Genomic DNA, 19,810 nt, shown 5'->3' on the forward strand with positions numbered 1-19,810 from the left:
GGGGGGGTCAAACATAAATAGTAGCCTTTATCATACAACCAGCTAAATAGTCAAAATTCTGAGCAAGTTGAGTAAAGTTATTTGCTCTTCAGGCTGGATATTAAGTGAACACACCCAGGAGGAGTGGGGTGGGTAAGTATATTGAAGTTTATGGTACATTTGAAGCTAGGACACACTGCACCATACACTAGTTTTGTCATAAAAGCAAAACAATTCATTAGTGACTCGTTGCTGTCTTTAAGCAGTCTTTAAAAAGAAAAAAAGAGCAGCCATCCTACAAGAATAATAAAATGCAGATCAACACTGTCACCCAAAATTGAGTCTAGACTCACAAGAGCAGCCAAGACTAGCGCCCATTGGGACAGAAGGCAATAGGTGAAAGCAGATTTAGCTGCGGGTGCAACCAACTAGTCCTGTTTTGCCACATTTTCCTCCTTCCTGAATTCTGCAGAGAACATAGACACTGAGGATGAGGAAGCTGAGAACCAGAGCTACCCCATCCCCACCCTGGACTGGTTGTAAGCAACAGGGTAGTGTGAGTTGCTGGCATCTGGTGTGGGCAAGCCGCTGGTGCTGCCGGAGCGCTCCCCTACTGGAGCCCAGCGGGGCCATGCTGCGTAGGGTGGCAGCCTGAGGGGGAGGCAGTGGGCAGACGCCAGCCCCATGCTGCCATTTTAGGCAGCGCAGAGCCTGCAGGCACCTGAGCCACTGTATCACTCCTGGGAGAGATGTGTGTCTCGGGTGCGCTGCAGGCCCCGCGGTAAGTGCCACCCACCGCGCTGTGGTACCCAGTGCTTCCCGCTCCCCTAGCTACACCTCTATTCCTGATGCCCATGGAGAAGAGCACCAGGCTGGGCTGCACTGGGGTTGCCCCTTGTCCACCTCCCTCCGTCTGTGCCTGCTCACTGTAGGCCAGGGCTGTTCTGCTGCCTTCGCTGGGGCGGGGAACCCCAAGAAAGCCAGTGACTGCGTGGGGGTGCCAGGTTGCACCCCCCCCCGGAATGTTGTGCTCAGGGCCATGGACCCGCTGCCCCACCCACGCTACACCACTGGTTGTAAAACAAGGAGCCAGTGGAGGCTGGCTGAGGGGAGGATGAGCTTCATGAAGCTGTGACCAATTCATCCTAATAGACCAGCCTTCACTGCACAACATGGAAATGGTTATGTACAAGGGCACTTGATAAACATGGAAACACCAGCAAGATGTGTTTAACAGTTAGGTGAACCTTATAAGGTATGCAGTGAATAAGGGCTGAGGAGAAGAAAGCACAAAAGACAACAATGCATGCTAAAAGTCTAAGCCTGTAATCTGCAATAGTCTGTTATGAATTTGTGAGGTGCCTGGACTCCCCTTCTAATTTCTGGGCACCAGACCCTGGGTTTAGCATTGTAAAATACAGACCTATCTAGTCTTCCCGAGTCCAGGACAGCCTGAATGGCCCAGTGGGTAAGCAACAAAGACAGGGTGATGGTAAAAAGGTAAAGGTATAGGACCCCTGGTCTTGCTTTCAGGCTGAGGGAGTTGGTGTTTGTTCACAGACAGCTCTTCCGGGTCATGTGGCCAGCATGACCTCTGGTGCAACGGAACACAATGACAGAAACCAGAGTGCACGGAAACACCATTTACCTTCCCGCCACAGCGGTACCTATTTATCTACTTGCACTGGTGTGCTTTCTAACTGCTAGGTTGGCAGGAGCAGGGACTGAGCAACGGGAGCCCATCAAGGAAGCCTTCAACAAGGCAAAGACTTTCTGCCAGATGAGAGGGGTGAAGCACCTCCCTGAGCTGAAGAGATAGTCAACAGGAGACAAAAGGCAGATTTGCAGGAGGGAGGGGCAGATCTGAAGTGGGCAGTGGTGTAAGCTGAAGGAGAAATAGTTGTGTTTAGCAAGCAGTTTACAAGCTGGAGAAAGGGGGAATCAGAGCATCATGGGGCTGGCAGTTTTGCATCCAACGTTGCAACCATGAGAGAGACGGAACCAGCTTTGAGTGTAATGCTTTGAACCCCTCTGCAGTAAGCTCAGGTTGTAAATACAGTCAAATGGAATCCGTTCTGGAAATCCATTTGACTTCCAAAACCAGGGGACCTCAAACTACGGTCCGCGGGCTGCATCTAACCCGCCAGGCCCTTAAATTGGCCCTCCAGTCGAAACACAGAGACAGGTTTATCTCAGCGCGCAGGGACTGACTGAACGGGCGGCAAGGCTTCCGTGGCTTCCGACTGGCTGCAGGAAGTTCCTGCAGCCAATCAGAAGCCTCACCACCCGCTCAGTCAGTCCCCACGCGGTAAGGTAAACCCAGCACAGCGTTTCCGTTGAAAAGAACGCACACGTGCACTTAGTCCCTTCGGCCCGTTGCCTTTCATGCATGCATGCGTGCCCACCGCAGTGGTGAGGTGGGGATGCGGAAGTAGCCTAAAAATGTAAAAGTATAGAGAACAATCTCATTAATTCAGTTTAATGGATACAACACCCACTGCTAATTAGAAGAATTCCATTTATGCACATGAATAAATGAACTAAGCGATGACCAATGGGTAAAAAAATTAAAATCTTACTCAACAGGCACAATTTTGTAAATTTGTTTGTAACTGTTGTATAGTGTTGCAGAATCATCTATGTTATCTGTGATTTTGAGTGCTGTTATACTGCCAGTGTTTAAACTGGGAAGGAACTATTATAGAGATCTAGTAAAATACCTACATTCACCGCTGAATTTAACAAGACTGACAAGGAACCTATAACTGTGGTTCTTTGAGTGGTCATCTGCGCCATCATGAGTATGAGTTTTGTGCCTGCACAGTGTCAGGTTCAAAACGTTATTGAGCTAAGCAGTAAAAATTTGTCAAAATCCTGCTCACAAACTTCACAATAAAGACCTAGGAGTATGGTTCCAGCCTTACTACCTGACATGCATTGTGGCTGCAGCTTCAAAAACTAGCAGTGGGAGTGCAAATGGCAATGTATACAGGGCCTAATATTAAAATAACTTCCTCCAAAATAGTTCAAATTAATGATGATCCAAATGATCATTAAAATGATAAAAAATTGACTGTTCAACTACTTTAATTCACTTCAAATTATAACAAGGACTGTAGGGATGCTGTGAAGACCAGACTCTTATGAAAAACATCTTACCTTCTAAACGTAAGCACTTCTCAGTAAAGCACATCTCACTTTTAAAATTTTGCTTCTGTTTTATACTAGTCCTATTCATTCAACGAGGCTGAACAACCACAGACATTTGTTCATTAAAAACAAAGTAACTTAAAGACACTGGAGATCTTTCAACTAGGATATTTTGGAAGTTTGGATCTCAAAAGGCATGGGGCTTGATACATGCGACAAACCACCTTAAAATGTGAACACTGTATAGGAAAGAGGAGACCACCTTTTCTGTAACATGGTTTGATTTTATTCAATATGCACAATCCATTGAATACGGCTTTTGCCAACCAAGAACACACAGAACACTGTGGAATGGTACTTTCAATTAATCACTTTATTGATTAAGAGACATCACCTTGCCAACAAAGGTCTGTATAGTTAAAGCTATGGTTTTCCCAGTACAGTGGTGCCTCGCAAGACGAAAAGAATCCATTCCGCGAGTCTTTTCGTCTTGCGGTTTTTTCGTCTTGCGAAGCAAGCCCATTGGCGGAGTAGCGCTATTAGCGCTATTGGCAGTTTAAGGGCTAAAAACGGCTTTTTAAGGCTTAAGGGATTAGCGGTTTTGCTGCTAAAATGCTTTTAGCAGCTTAGCGCTTCAGAAAAATGGGTTTTGGAGCGGAAAAAAACCCAAAAAAAATTTCGTCAATTTTCGTCTTGCGAAGCAAGCCCATAGGGAAATTCGCCTTGCGAAGCGCCTCTGCAGACGGAAAACCCTTTCGTCTTGCGGGTTTTCCGTCTTGCGAGGCATTCGTCTTGCGGGGCACCACTGTAGTGATGTATGGAAGTGAGAGCTGGACCATAAAGAAGGCTGATCGCCGAAAAATTGATGCTTTTGAATTCTGGTGCTGGAGGAGACACGAGTGTCCCATGGATTGCAAGAAGATCAAACCTCTCCATTCTGAAGGAAATCAGCCCTGAGGGCTCACTGGAAGGACAGATCCTGAAGCTGAGGCTCCAAGACTTTGGCCACCTCATGAGAAGAGAAGACTCCCTGGAAAAGACCCTGATGTTGGGAAAGAGTGAGGGAACAAGGAAAAGGGGATGACAGAGGACGAGATGGCTGGACAGTGTTCTCGAAGCTACCAGCAAGAGTTTGACCAAACTGCGGGAGGCAATGGAAGACAGGAGTGCCTGGCGTGCTCTGTTCCAGGGGGTCACGAAAAGGCGGACACAACTAAACAACAACAGAAAACTGAAAAGCCTGGGAGAATGGCACAGGGATTATTAAATGAAAGGTTAAATAAAAGGTATTTGCTACTCAAGTTTTCCATGAATCAAATGTAACACTATTTTCTTTCAGCATAGATAAAGTAACACACACGGTTCTATGTGCAATTTCATATTTCCTTTTCAAATGCAGAATGTGTTGGGTGGTGTATAATATTAAAAATACATTCTCAGGGTTTCTCAAGACTAGTGACAGCCCTTAAGTTTGAAGTTCGTAAGCAGAATCTTAGAGCCAAATTTGAACTCATGTTTGACACACGGGCCAGAGGTTCCCCCTCCTGATCTAGACCTGCACATTTCTAAATCTTGCCATGCATATTTTTAACACAATCACACTTGTATTCCATCCTTCCTACAATGTGGATTTATTTTCCGTAATAGTTTTCTTCATCATCTTTGATAAATGTGATACAATGTGTAGCTAATTTTAGATGTAGTATTTTCATGCTGCTGAATACGTAGGACAATATTCATGCATCTGAATGGACCAACCAATATATATACTTATCCCTCACAGACTCAGCAGCAAAACTCCCTTCCCTAAGCACATGCTTGAGTGGTATGTGTGCAACCTCACTCACCACACCATGCAACCGACTATTTGAAAATACTAACACATGAATAATGTCACAGCAAGTCTAAAGGTTAACCAGCTGACGAGCTGGCTGAGTATCAGCTTCAAAAACGGGCATGTACAAATTTACCTCTCACCTTTAACTCATTTTGTAAAGAGTGCACTTTTTGCCAATGAGCATTACACTAAGCAGCAAATACCTTTTTTGTTTTGTTTCAAGGTTCTGAAACTTGAGGTGCACATTAGACTTGAGTAAATACGGCAACCCTCCTCCAATGGTTGAGACATCCTGAAAACCTCTGCAAGCAGGTGGATCCAAATGGGTGAAGGCCCCATGCCAGTTGGGGTTTTATAGGCCAATGTCAGCAGTTTCAACTGTGCTCAGAGCAAACTCAAATTAAGTGCATATCTTTAATTTGCCTTATTGGATTAGGTGTTTGGACTCTGAATAGAGAAAGAGGCAGCAGCAAACACTCAAACCCCAAGTCCAATACTCCTGTACACACTGGCTCCTCTTCCATCTTTGCATGCTGAACATGAAGATCTGAAGGTAGATTCTAACAGTCTTCAACTGACAATCCTCCTACTGTAGTAGCCTATTTAGAACTAAGTAAGACCATGGCTTCAAGCAAATGCATGCACTCTCAGGGAGGAGATTGCAACTGCTTCACTTCACCCCCATCATGTTCTTCTGCATCATGTTGAGCTAAACCATGGCTTTGCTTTGCATGTTGCCAAAACCTAGGCTTGTGGTTTAGTTCTCTCCAGACTAACCACGAGCTGTAAAACAAACCCTGGCTTAGTGTAACATGTGAAGCAGGCATGTCACTTCTCATCATTTGTTCACACCCCTTGGAATTAATGTCAATCCCAATGTGGCAATCCTACAGTACCTAAAGAAAGCTGCAAGTTCATAAAAAGCCAGGCAATATTTTTAGCAAAAAGAAAATACTTCCACTGAATATAAGCAGAAGCAGGTTATGTTCAAAACAAAAGCCAACCATGACACAGGTGGAGAGTTGCAATATTAAACAAAGTATTACTGAACTATTCCTCAAGAGACTAAGTGCAGCATACAGGCTAAATCTGGGGTGAGGAACCTCTGGCTTGCAGGCCAATCATGGCCAGGCAGGAGCCCCAATTTGGCCTGCAAGGCAGTTTCCCCCAAACCATGTTCACTTGCCTATCAGTTGACACCACTAATTTGGCACTGGCTGCTTGATCCTGTTCCCAGGAAGCAACAAGATTGTGTGGCCAAGGCAGCAGGATTTAATTCTTGCTCATCAGCTGAGCATGGGGAAAAGCACCCCTTGAAACAGCTTGCAAAGAGGCTTTTGCAAAAGGCTATCTTAAACCCTTTTTCAAGTTTCCCTAATTCCCCATTAAGTTCCCCCCTCAAATTCCTGATACCAGGGAATATTATGGAGAAAGGGGGTGACTTAGAAAAGCTTTTTCTCCTTTTCTTTCCTCTGGGAGGGGGGCTGTCTTTTTCTCCTTTGCCAGGAATTTGATACCCACCTGTCAAATTTGGCCCATGATGCTGACCCTGATAAGAATATAGCCCTTGGAACCAAAACACACTTTCCTTTTTTTAAAGAAGAAGAAGCTGCTGCTGCTGCAGGCAGATTTGAATTAGATCAGGGACCAGCAAACTTTTTTGGGAGGGGGCCGGCTCACCATGCCCCAGTCCTTTTAGTGGGCCGGGCTGCACGCGCACGTGGCGGAGGGGGCTTCTCTCTCTCCCCCTCTCTCCCCCAGTCCTCCCCTCCCCCTGCCTACCTTCTCCGCCGCTCTGCCTGCGGTTGGGAGCAGCGCCGGCTCTCCTTTCCGTGCCAGCTTTCCCTTTCCTATTAAAGCCCAGCCCCCTTCCTCCGCAGGGCGGGGAGAAGCCAGGAAGAGGGGAGGAGGAGGTGCTGCCGCAGTGTGTGTGAGGGAGAGAGGGGGGAATTGCGGGGGGAAATGGTGCCATTTTTAAAAAATGGTGATCGCACCAATCCAAGCAGTGACTCCAGAACCGTCCGCGGGCTGGATCCAGAGGGCAATTGGGCCTGATCCAGCCTGCAGACCTTAGTTTGCGGACCCCTGAGTTAGATGAATTATAACATTCCAGGATGCAGAATAAACTCTTAGCAAAATATAATTCCTCTCATTTACTTCACAACAGCTCTCACTAGAAAGTAAAATGAGCTTAAGTGGTCCTCAAACCAATGATCCATCTCCAGATATGGTTTTTTAGCCTTATCTGGATGCTTGAACTATCAGATGCTGTTCAAGCAAAGTACTTCAACAGCTGGATGGCACAGATCAATGAAACTAAAACCTCTTTTTCTGTTGCCACAGTTCCCCTTTCACAGTCTTCCTTTGAAGTCTATACTACTGAAAAATCAACAACAGCTGAAGAACACGTGCTATCATACAACTCTGAATACAACAACAATATTGCACAGCATGATGCTTTGTTCAGTAATCCCGGATTATATAAAGCATTACAGTTTCTTTTGTTGAAAACAATCCTGTTTTTGAGTACCTTATTGGAGTAAACAAGAAAACTAATTTTGAAAACTGTATGTTAAGATTAGAATTACTAAGTACCTTGTTTAATGCACCAATCCATTCCACACTATGGTTCTCAAGGTTTACAGACAAACATTTTTAGTGCATTAGTGTTCAGAGTCCTTATATCAGCAGTCTTTACCAGGCCATATAATAAGGAAGATCTGCATGATGCATCCTCATGTTGCAATCGGGGGGGGGGGGGGTAGGATTGCCGAGGCTAAAAGAACAGAGGGCTTCCTAAGGCCATCTAACCAGTGTTAGAAACTGGACAGAAAAGTCATTTGTCACATGGTTCTTGGAATGTAGGTTATGGGCACAAAAACATAATGGCTAGTCACCATTTCGCACCCCCACCCCCAGTTCAGTGGCACTTTCTATTTATTTTTCTGAAACGAGGAAAGTAATTCATAATTCACACTAGTGACACATGGTTAATATCACATTTTTAATAGTAATTCTTAATTGGACACCACAAACATAAATGGGGTTCAGCCCCTGCAATAGCAGCCAAAACCACAAGTCATTTGAATAATTAATATTTACAAATACTGGGTGTTGGTGTGGTATACTATGTGCGTTATGTAATGTATTGAGCTAGATTTGAAGTTACATGTTTGGGGTGGGGAGGAGAGGCAAAGCGGCGCATGGAAGGCAGCAGCCAGCAATCCAGCAGCGAGCTCATTGGTGGGGGGGAGGCGAGTCAAAACAGCACTTAAGCGTTGGAAGGCAGCAACTTTGGAGTCGGGCGGGGAGGCGTTTCTGCTCCCATGCCCTCAGCAGCAGCTTGGCGTCTCATGCTGCTGCGAGGGAAGTGGCAATTGTTAATGTACATTACAAACATAAATGGGGCTCAGCCTCAGAAGTCATTATAAGTCATTTGAAAATTTAATATTTATAAATACCAGTATATATATACGTATATACTCTTAAGACCATATATTATGTTGCCAGTTCAGCAACTGCAGTCACAGTTAAACATGTCTATTATACCAAAATTCTAGGAAGAACAGACCTAACAGCACAATCCTAACCATTTCTACACAGAAATAGATCCCACTGAATTCAAAAGGACTTGCTGCCAGGCAAATGGGATTGGGATCGCAACCTAATTCATTATTTTTAGCAACACCTCCCCAGCAGCATGCTTATGAACACTCCATTTGCAAGATGACATTTTTTGCAGGACTGCCTGTACAATCCTGTTATATGAAAGGTTCTGGGGTGCCACATTTACTATGGCAAACTAACTATGTAAATGTTAATGCATCTTGGAGAGCTTCCTTTTAATATCCAGAATTTGAGAATCTCTTAAAACATTAAAAGAATACTGTAAGCACCATCCTCCCTCTCCCACTTGATGGCTGTCATGTCCACTCAAGAGCGTGGATAAACAAGGTGTCAGACGTACACTACTGTGGCATAAACGAAATGAACATTTGTAGACTAGTCTACAAATGGGAGTGTGCATCCCCAATCAATACCTCATGTGGATATTATTGGGCACAAATATTACCTCAGTCTGGAAATGGGCCAGAAAAACTTTCAGTTTCACAATCTTATTTAAATGAACTCCAGAAAACATCCATTTGCCCTACAAATGTGCATGTAAATGGCAGAAATGGCAACCTCAGATTAATCTGCGAAACAGACAGCAGCACTACCCAAAACAAAACCAGATTTTTGCAGATTATACACTGGAAGAGAGCAAGCTATTCCACTGCTAGCCCAATCCAAGTCCACAAACATACACATTTTCTGCATAAATTGGCCAGATTAGAAAGCTTCAACCCTTGATAGAACAAGAGCAAAAGCATTCTATTACAATCATCTGAAAACTCTGGTGCCCAAATCAATGCACTGAGATTTATTTACTGTCTCTTCACAGTCCAGTGAGCATTCAATTCTAACTAGCAGTGATGCTGCCAAAACTGGGTAAAACTACAAGTCAGACTTTGTAACTCTGCAGCTCAGGCAGACAGCATGGTTTGGTCAGGGATGCATTTATTTTCCTTCAACATTCCTGCCCTCAACCCTCCCATTTTTGCACAGGCATGTTATCTCTTCTGCCATCCAATGCAGGATGTGACAAGTGTTAAATCTTCCGAAAGTGCCCTTCCCAATATTGCATTTTCATTTATAAACATTACTCAAACCCATAAGCAATAGTAACTTGCAATTTAGCAAAAGCTCTGCTGACGTTATCAAAATGACATGGAAACGCTTAACTGCACAGCACAGGATTAGGAGTTTTGAAACACACATAAGGCAACTGTGTACCATTATCAGTGACTCATAGGAACAGTCACCACAGACCTTTAGAAAGGAGCTTGCTGCTGCTGCTGCTGCTGCTGCTGCTGCTGCTGCTGCATGGACCAACAAACCAAAACCCATCCGTTCAACCCCTTCTACTGTGAGACTAAACTAGACTGATTCAAACCTTCCTATTAAAAAAATACCCTGAGCCACTCCTGCAGCGGCAAAGTTGATTTATTCCCCTCGGCTGGGTCCCAGGCGTGCTTTTTACTCCGAGTATTTCTACCCCGTTCTGCAGGTCTTCCAGGTAGTTGCCCACAGGGCTCGTCTTTCTCCACTTCGCAGAGGAGAGGAGAGGGGCAAGGCGGTAGTTTTCTTATACTTGAGGGGGATTTTCTTTTACGCTACAGAGCAGCGAGCCTCTCGACGCACCAGGACCGAAAGAGCAGCCTGCCGCGTCGACGCAGCCCGACTCCAAGCCCAGGCGCGCGGCCCGGGGAGGCGCCCCCTCAACTCGGACGAGAGCGGGCGGCCCCTGCCCATTTCCACAGTATTTCCCTGGGAGGGAAGGCGAGAGGCAGGAGAAGGAGGGGCGGGAGAGAGGACGCAGAACGGAAGAGGGCAAGGCGTCGGGAGAGGAGACGCTGCGGGGAAGGGAGGGAGGGAGGGAGGGGGCCGCGGAAGGAGCCCAGCCTGGCCGGGCGGGGGGGGGGGGCGCGCCGGGACAGTGGCCCAACTCGCAAGTTCCGACTTACAGGCTTTCTGCAGCAGACTCCAGCCCGGCCGGGGATCCACCTCGGGAGCACTGCAGCAGCCGCCGCCTCCTCCTTCTCTCCGCGCCAAGCGCCCCCGACCCGGGCGCGCACCGCAGGCAGCCCCCGTGGCTTCCCGCGGCGGGCGCCGAAGTTCGCGTCTCCTTCCTCCGGCAGCCCCGGGCGCCGCCGAGCCGCCCCTCTCCCCTCCCCCGGCCGGGGCGGAGCTCCTCCTCCCGCGCCCCTCGGCGCCTCCTCTCCGCGGCTCACGGGCGCTGCTGATGCGCCGCCCGCCCCCTCGCTCTGGGCGCGCGGCGGCGGCTGCTGCTCCGCCAGAGATGCTGCGTAACGGAACTGGGAGGCGAGCACGGCATTGTGGGAGCCCTTCAAGCGGCGGCGGCGGCCCGGGGAGGGCCCGTCCGCACGACGCCTCGGCTCGGCCCGCTTCGGCGCGGCTTCGCACGTGCCGCGGATGCGTGACGCAGAGCGCGCCCCCTGCAGCTCCCCGGGAGAAGGAGCCGCGCGGCAGCGCCGCCGGCAGACCTTGGGGCGCCTCGGCCCGCGCTGGCCTCGCTGCGCGCCTCCGCCCCGCAGGGCAGCCCGTTAGGCGCGGGTCTCCGGGGAAGCCTTGCTTACCCTGCGGGAATTTTGTGAGGCCAGGTCAACTGCACATGCAGCACACATGTGGTTTGCGTCATGTTCATGATTCTTCCACCTTCCAAAATGAGTCCGAGGATGGAAAAGTCCAGGAAGGGGGGGCGTGTCTTCCCCCGATCAAGTAAAACGATAAGCATACTTAACTAACTGACCAATCACGTCGGTTCTCCCCCCCCCCCCAACAAAAATTCTGGCTACGCCCATGGTGGGTTCCATTAATTACAAAGGTAAACCAGGTGCGAGCCTTTCACGTTTGAAGTCACAATGGAAATATGTGTCCCACGAGTTATATTCCTTTTTACTTTAAAAAATACCTAACATGGGTTCAACATGTTAGGTACTGCTAAATAGGAAAGCTACTACTGAAGCAGGAGAAAATCTGCTAGAAACATGTATTAGTCACTTACAAACTATTATTATTATTATTATTATTTCCACTTTGCAAACATTAACTTTTTAATTATTTCCTGTACTGCCCTGACGGTAAATTTGTAAGTGTGGGAGAATTGTTCTGTCATTCAAGTTCAAAATGTGCAGTGACATTCAATCTGGATATAAGCTTATACTTAGCTCTTGAATGTGGGCAGATTTAACTTGTATTGCATGAAAAACTCAACATGTACTGCAAAGCAGAACAGTGGTTACATGAAGGTAGACTATCACCACAACCCATCTGAAAATTTTATTCATGCCCTCTGTCTTAATCCACTGGTCTTCAACTGGTGGGTCATGATCTGCAATTAGAATGTTGGAGGATAGAGACAGAGGCAGAAAGAGAGATGTACACTTAATGTTGACTAAGGATGTTAGGGCCAGTGGAGGTGTGAGAGCGGCTATACCCAAATCTAAATCTGGAATGATTCCAACTCCAGCTCCCAAAAAACTGATTATTGAGCTAGAACCTCAAGCAGTTACCAGTGGTCACTTCATGAAATGGTCTCTAGTTCACCCTTGCCATAATAAATTAATTAGTTCTTAGGATGCCACAAACCTTCAATTGCTTTTGCTTTCATATACAAGTTTTAAAAGATCTGGGCTGCAATCCAGATGGCACACATACATCTTAATTTGGGGGGGGGGGGGAATCCTGTTCCTCAGCTCCTTCCAGGGAACTTGTGAATTGCATTTTAATCTCCCAAATCTAAAAATAACTTTGAGGTTTTAGTGGAAGAGTTCTTTAAAGGGACATTTAGGGAAATGGGAGGGGATGTGTACAGTAGTAGAATTTTTTTTAAGAAGTTGCCATGCCTAACCCCTCACCATAGACCACTGAGTACACAGCAACCAAGGTCTGAGTCTGGCAGAACCAGGGCTATATCTAGCACCAGGTCAAATTACCGTATTTTTCGCTCCTGTAGGACACATTTTTCCCCTCCAAAAATGAAGGGGTGTGCATCCTATGGGGCGAATACAGGCTTTCCCTGAAGCTTGGAGAGCGAGAGGGGTCGGTGCGCACCCACCCCTCTCGCTCTCCAGGCTTCAGGAAGCTATCAGCAAGCCTGGGGAGCCCTGCGGGAGTTCCTGCAGGGCTCCCTAGGCTGCGGATAGCAGCCTGCTGCCCAGCACACGGGGCGCCCTGAAGCAGAGCGCCCCTCCCACCGGGCAGACATCCGCAGCGTGGGGAGCCCTGCGGGAGTTCCCGCAGGGCTCCCTAGGCTGCAGATAGCAGCCTGCTGCACGGAGCGCACTGAAGCAGAGCGCCCTGCGCTTCGGGCAGACATCGGCCAGCCCCACAAGCTCGGGGGACAGCGGGGAGGCGCAGCACCGCCATCCCGCTGTTCCCTGACCTGTTTTTTTGGAGGGGGGGAAATAAAGGAAAAAATTTTTCCCTTTATTTCCCCCCCAAAAAACTAGGTGTGTCCTATGGGGGGGATGTTGGGGGGGCAGAACTGACCTGTCAGTTATTTCTATTGTCTTACTTGATTGGGGGGGGGGGGTAGCTGCCCCCATGCTCCCCTTGGCTACGCCCATGGCTGGCAGAGTAACTAGTTTGCTCAATCCAAACCTCCAGTACAATGTATGGAGTGTTGGATTGCTCTGCCCATTATTTCAGAGGTTGCCACTTAAAGGTTGTTAACCTGAAATAATAAATTATGCTTCTGTAGGCAGGGAAATCTACACAGCCTGCTTCTGTCTGTATTTAGGATTCCCATATGACTGTGTTCACAGGGGGGCATTGCTTTCTTTGTTATTAGGGAGTGGGAAACAGGAAACTTGTGCATGGAAACTTACAGGGCATTTGGAACTCTGTAGACCCTTAGATGACAGCAAGTCTATGTCACCCATCTTACATTGCTTATTGGCTTGAGTTGTTCTGAACTTGCTGTTCTTACAGAAAATTGGGAACTTACTCCATCTCAGCATATCACAGATATGGGTCATGTCCTCATTTTTCCCCACAGCTCCCGCTCAGAATGGATAGCCAAACTAAGTCTACATGCATATTCTCCACCCTACTGTGTTCAGTGAATGTGCAGAGGGCAGAGTAAATCTCTGTCTGTTGGCCCTATTGCAATTGTCCCTTTCACATTAACACTGAATGCAGAGAAATCTCGGGTGGAGTGAGTAGGCATGGTTCTGACCCTGTCTGAATATTCAGTACATATTGATTTCCTAAGATCCAAACCAGAAGCTCCAGGTCTCTGGGTTGATACTCCTCAAGGTTGCGTAACTTCACCTTGCAGACAGCCCTTTAATGCCACCTGACCTGATATGTCTGTAAATGCTTCCAGGTCAAGCGTGAGGCAGGAGGCAGACTCCAGACTTCTCTGTGTCACTTTCTGGCATTGCTCGAGATAGTGTGCATTTTCTCCCTGCCTGCATGTTTGATCTCTGTTAGCTTTTGTAACCATTTACCTGCCATTTTGTCTGCTGCCTGCCAGCCTCTTTGATCCACCACCCTTACTAGCATGGGTCTAGCCAAGGGGAGGTGGGGCAGGGGGCAGCTGCCACCCCCCAAGCAGGTAAATCAATAAAAATACTCAACTAACGGAGGTTCAGGGCTCTCTAACATGAAGCCTGCCCCCCAATGTAAATCCTGGCTACACCCATGCTGCCAGCCTCTTCTGGTGGGGGAGTTCTAACAGCAAAGAGTGCCTTGATGTGCCCACCCCAACAACAAAAAGAAGCTACTGCTGGCAGTATCACAGGGGGGCATTTCAGAGGCAGGGGGAAGCCAGCACAGGATCTGCTGGATTCTGAGCCGGTCCTACTGCTGGCACGGGATGGCAGTGGGCGCACATTGAGCCTCTTCACTGTGCCAGTCTGGGATCTGGTGCAGCAAACAAGCACTTTCCCCCCTCCTGTCCCACAAATGGCAGGGCTGAGGATGCCGTGGTGACTACAGTCTCCACTGTTCCCAGTCTGGGAGTAGAACTGCAGCTGAAATGAAAAGTCCTACATGCCAACATAGCGTTGAATGCAAATGATGCCATTTAGATAGGAAATTTAGTCATTTGTATATGTGCAAACATTGTGAATCAGCAAGTGAGTGTCCATTAACATCATGGGAGCATGACTTTCATCTCAGCTAAGAATTATTTCACCATTGGTCATTCACATAAACTGATACTGTGGCCTGATCTGCATGAGCCCCATAGATATTTGACATTTTGCTGTGCAAATAAAAAACCCCACATGAATTAGTCATTTTTCCAAAGCGTTGCACTTGAGCTCTGATAGAATGACTTGATTTCTGTACTCTAAATATTTATCCTGTGGTATTTTAATGTATTTTCCCCTGAGATTTCTTTCCTGACATTTATAGCCTGCTATTAGCAAATCCAAGAGGGTAAGGTTCACATATGAAACAAAGAATTAATTTTCTGATCCTTTTTACTGAAGCTTGCTATGCTTTCCTGCAGTGAAACAAACTGGACGACTATTTTAGGATAATTGAGTTGTTTGTTGCCTGGAAAAATTTGATGTATGAGAAAGACTCAATATACTTCTACTACTACCTGACACCTGTATATTGCATGCAAGAGAATTTTATTTGTTTTATGGAGGGTATACCCCTTTCTTCAGCAAACCATAAAAACCTGCACCTTAAGGATCAAAAGCACAGAAACGCAAAGATAATTACAAAACAAATTTAGAGGAAAAAGTGAGTCTAAGCTGGATAGATTTTATCTGCATCTCATTTCCATTATTTCTCTCTCCACCCTACCCCACTAATAATAATAATAATAGTCATAATAATTTTTATTTATACCCCGCCCTCCCCAGCCAGGGCCGGGCTCAGAGCGGCTTACAAGCAATAATAAAAACAAGTTGAATGATTACAACTTAAAAACAAAATTAAAATACAACATTAAAATATTGAAACATTAAAATACTAAAATGTAGCCTCATCGCAGTAGGAGAAGGAAAAGAAAAAAGAAAAAGAGTGAGGGAATCAAATTGGCTCCAAGCCAAAGGCCAGGCAGAACAACTCTGTCTTACAGGCCCTGCGGAAAGAAATCAGATCCTGCAGGGCCCTGGTCTCATGAGGCAGAGCATTCCACCAGGCCGGAGCCAGAGTTGAAAAGGCCCTGGCTCTGGTTGAGGCTAATCTGACTTCCTTAGGGCCCGGGACCACTAGGGTGTTGCTATTTATGGACCTTGAGGCTCTCCGTGGGGCATACCGGGAGAGGCGGTCCCATAGGTACGAGGGTCCTAGGCCTTGAAGGGCTTTAAAGGTCAAAAGCAACACCTTAAATCTGACCCTGTACTCCACCGGGAGCCAGTGCAGCTTGAAAAGCACTGGGTGAATATGCTCCCATGGCAGAGACCCCGTGAGGAGCCTCGCTGCAGCATTTTGCACCCGCTGGAGTTTCTGGGACAGCTTCAAGGGCAGCCCCGCGTAGAGCGAATTACAGTAGTCAAGCCTGGAGATGACCGTCGCATGGATCACTGTGGCCAGGTTGGGGCGGGAGAAGTAAGGGACCAACTGCTTGATGCGGCGAAGGTGGAAAAATGTCGCCTTGGCTGTTGCTGTAACTTGCGCCTCCATGGAAAGGGAGGTATCAAGGATTACACCCAAACTCTTAACGGAAGGCAGTGGCACTAATTGGGCCCCCGCAAGAGAAGGGAGTTGGTCCCTCATCCCCATGCCATCCCAACCCATCCATAGGACCTCTGTCTTCGAAGGATTTAGTTTCAATCGGCTCCCACGAAACCATCCAGCCACAGCTTCCAAGCATCTGGTCTTGGGCACCACAGTTCAAGAAGGACACTGACAAACTGGAACGTGTCCAGAGGAGGGCAACCAAAATGGTCAAAGGCCTGGAAACGATGCCTTATGAGGAATGGCTAAGGGAGCTGGGCATGTTTAGCCTGGAGAAGAAGAGGTTAAGGGGTGATAGGATAGCCATGTTCAAATATATAAAAGGATGTCACATAGAGGAGGGAGAAAGGTTGTTTTCTGCTGCTTCAGAGAAGTGGACACGGAGCAATGGATCCAAACTACAAGAAAGAAGATTCCACCTAAACATTAGAAAGAACCTCCTGACAGTAAGAGCTGTTCGACAGTGGAATTTGCTGCCAAGGAGTGTGGTGGAGTCTCCTTCTTTGGAGGTCTTTAAGCAGAGGCTTGACAACCATATGTCAGGAGTTCTCTGATGGTGTTTCCTGCTTGGCAGAGGGTTGGACTCGATGGCCCTTGTGGTCTCTTCCAACTCTATGATTCTATTCTATGATGCTATGGACAACGGCATTTCCTTTGAACAGGCCTTAGGAGCATTGGTGTGCGCCCAGTGGACTAGTGGAACCAGGCTAGTCCCCTCAACATTCCCACTAAATTTGAGTATTAAAGTGTGTACCTTTTACTCCAACTTGTTCACTTTTTATATTGTGATCTTTATCTCTCTGAAGTGACAATCTGCTTGAGGACTGTTCTCTTGGTTCGTTTCCTGCTAAACCCATCGCAAGTCCATTTTGTGCAGCCCTGTGTTGGCTTCCGCTTATGGCTGATGAGTCCCCACTGGGAGCAGCTGGAGCTGAGGAGCAGTAAAACAATAGCTGGTCCATCGGGCAAAGTAACTACACGTGGATTGCGGGCATTCGGTGCTTGATGTTTAATGTGTCTCCTTGTGTTCTGAAGATAACACCACACAGGTTTTTTCTGTGGCAATTAAAAGCATGCAAGTGAAGTGTGAGGTGAACACAAAGACCATACCGTGCGTCTGTACTTTAATTAGAAAGTATGACGAGGGACTCAGATGAAGAAATGCTTCCCTCCTTAGAGGATGCATCTGCGCATGCACCACTGAGCTGTGAGGCTTTGCCAAGGCCAATGCAACAGAGTAGTGAGGAGGCCAGTGCTGCACAGAAATGCTGTTGCTGTCAGTAAGTGGGGGGAGGTATCACCCAGTGAGTGGGGGGGGGGGCAGGGTTACTAGGGCACCCCTGGGTGGCAGTTGCATGAGGGGAAGTGGGAGGAGGCGATGTTCTCCTTACAGGGAGAGCAGGGTGGAGGTGGGGAGGATGTGTTTAAAGGGTGAGGGGAAGAGGGAGAATGTACCTGGGAGGGATGGGAGGGGGGGGGTAACTGATGAAGGGAGGGGTGGGGCTCGCAAGGAATATGGGGAAGGGGAGGAAATGGCTGTGAGGCAGTTCATCCAGTGGTTCTTCCTGATAGTGATTGTTCTCAGCACCCACTGCTCTTCCTTTGCCCCATCACACCCCCCCCCCCAGCAAATAAGACCAGGGCGAGTTCCCTTGGGGAAGAAAAAAGCAGCACTGGAGGAGCAGAAGGGCCAGTCCCTTGCATTTTGGTCTTTAACTTGTCCAAGTGTCATTATTTCTCTAGTGATTTGCTTGTTCCTCTTTGAAAAATTTCACCGCACACAACTGCTTGGGAGGCAGTTTGTTGCTCGTGAGTAGCTGTCTAAGCAAATACAACAAGTCATGTAACATAGATTTAGATATGGGGAACCAATCCCAACTTTGTACTCTGGTAGCATTATAACAGGACCAAGCAGGGGAGGGGGAGGGGGGAATTATAAATAAATAAATAAATAAGTAAGTAAGTAAGTAAGTAAGGTAAACCGGGTAGTATTTTGAATTGATTTTGTTATGTAAGCCTTTTTCAGAAACCATATATATTAATGTTATGTAGTTATACATTGTAGTATGAGTGAATTTTGTTTTGTATTTGTCATGGTTCTAGGGGTTGCTCGTGCATAAGCTTGTCCCAATCTCTGGCTGGGTTACCTGAGTGAACCTTTCCTGTCCGGGCAGCCACTCGCCTGTGACTGTCTCAATCGCTGGCAGAATCCGTCAGTGGGCGTTTCTTAAACTTCTTCCAGCAAAGAAGCTCTTTGATGCCAAGTCTTCACCTACTCTCCCTGTGCGGAAGCCTTCTGCGCAAGGAGGGCGTAGGCAGTGGAGGACCCTTCCTCTCCCCGCTGGTCCCCGGCAAGGAATCATGGCCTCGCCGATTCCCCCATCTGCCCCCCTTCTCCACTGGAGCTACGCTGATTCTCTTCCCCAGAAGACGGGCTGCCTCTCCCACTCCCGGGACGCTCTCTGGGATCCCTTTGGAGCTTGCTCTCTCCCTCGGACACTGATGGCAGTTCCCTGACAGTATTCTTTGTTTTATAGAATATAAAAAATAATGTTATGTTATTAAGCAAATTTAATAAAACAAAACAAAACAAAAAAAGGACTAAGCAATGCCCTCCACAACCTCAGGAGTTTGTCCACCTCTTCATCCTCCAATGGCATGTGATTTATACCATTATCTTCCAACACTATCCTGCTACGTTCTACATAGGACAGACAGGCCAGTCTATGCATAATAGACTGTGCACATAAATGGACACAAATCTGACATCAAAAACGGCAAGAGCCATAAACCATTAGAGAATATTTCCATCTCCAAAGGCACTCTTTAACTTGTCCTTAAGATGCTTTTCCCAGATCAAAGGAACTACAGGAGAGTAATGTGAAAGAGCTGAATTCAACAAGAAGTGTTTCCTGCTTGGCCCTTGTGGTTTCTTCCAACTCTATGATTCTATGATTCAATGTCATCACTTCTGGGTTAAATTGAGCCAAGGGGTTTTTCTTTAATTATACTACATCTGTTATCTAGCACTGCTTCTTGAGAGCAGTTCCCTGTGCACTATAGGTATAAATACAATAATCTCAATGCTATACAGTCAATTATCACTAGGCTGCTAGAGTACAAAGTGTGTCTATTTAGCATACACTTGAGCTCTAATTATCACTGATTGTAAGCAGTGCCTCTCAATGCCATTGTCTGCGCACCTTACAGTTTTCTCCTTTTATATAGCTGCCATCTAAGATTTTAATACATCTATGAAAGTCCATGAATACTTATAGTATAATAAGGTTTGCAAAGACACTATCATTTTGGATTTTTTTAAAAATGCATTAGTGTTGTTTTATGGTTAATCTTACAATGTTTGCTAGTCTCAGAAATCCATGAATAAGCTAAAGGGGCTAGAGGAAAGATGTCTTCTTTTTTAAAAAAAGCTTATTGGGAACCAATAAGATGGCCACATTATTTTAGGGTGAGCTCTTTCACTGCAAGGAGAATGTTACAACACATCAGGTGTGGTAAAACAGTTGTGTGTAACCACCCCTAAATTTGGCTGAGGGCTGTGCTCTAGAACTGATC

General features: G+C 46.9%; 2 protein-coding genes and 1 long non-coding RNA gene across 4 annotated transcripts in view; 1 reads left to right on the top strand and 2 right to left on the bottom strand.

Annotated features, from left to right (window-relative positions):
* Positions 1-10,738, bottom strand: part of RASSF8 (Ras association domain family member 8) — a 106,863-nt gene extending 96,125 nt beyond the window's left edge. Inside the window, exon 1 of one of the 2 annotated variants that reach the window (XM_083399958.1) lies at positions 10,534-10,738. The gene's annotated coding sequence lies outside the window, so the exon portion shown is untranslated. The remainder of the gene's footprint in view (positions 1-10,533) is intronic. The other variant, XM_083399960.1, reaches the window with a different exon arrangement.
* Positions 1-19,810, bottom strand: part of NUDT5 (nudix hydrolase 5) — a 1,423,229-nt gene that overhangs the window by 932,167 nt on the left and 471,252 nt on the right. The gene's annotated exons all lie outside the window — the stretch shown is intronic.
* LOC310658368 lies at positions 2,907-6,739 on the top strand. Its single transcript, XR_014502280.1, has 2 exons — positions 2,907-3,574; positions 3,941-6,739. It is a non-coding gene; the product is annotated as an uncharacterized lncRNA (long non-coding RNA).

The sequence above is a fragment of the Podarcis tiliguerta genome (genome assembly GCF_965153285.1).
Source record: "Podarcis tiliguerta genome assembly, chromosome: 10".
Taxonomy (NCBI): Eukaryota; Metazoa; Chordata; class Lepidosauria; order Squamata; family Lacertidae; genus Podarcis; species Podarcis tiliguerta.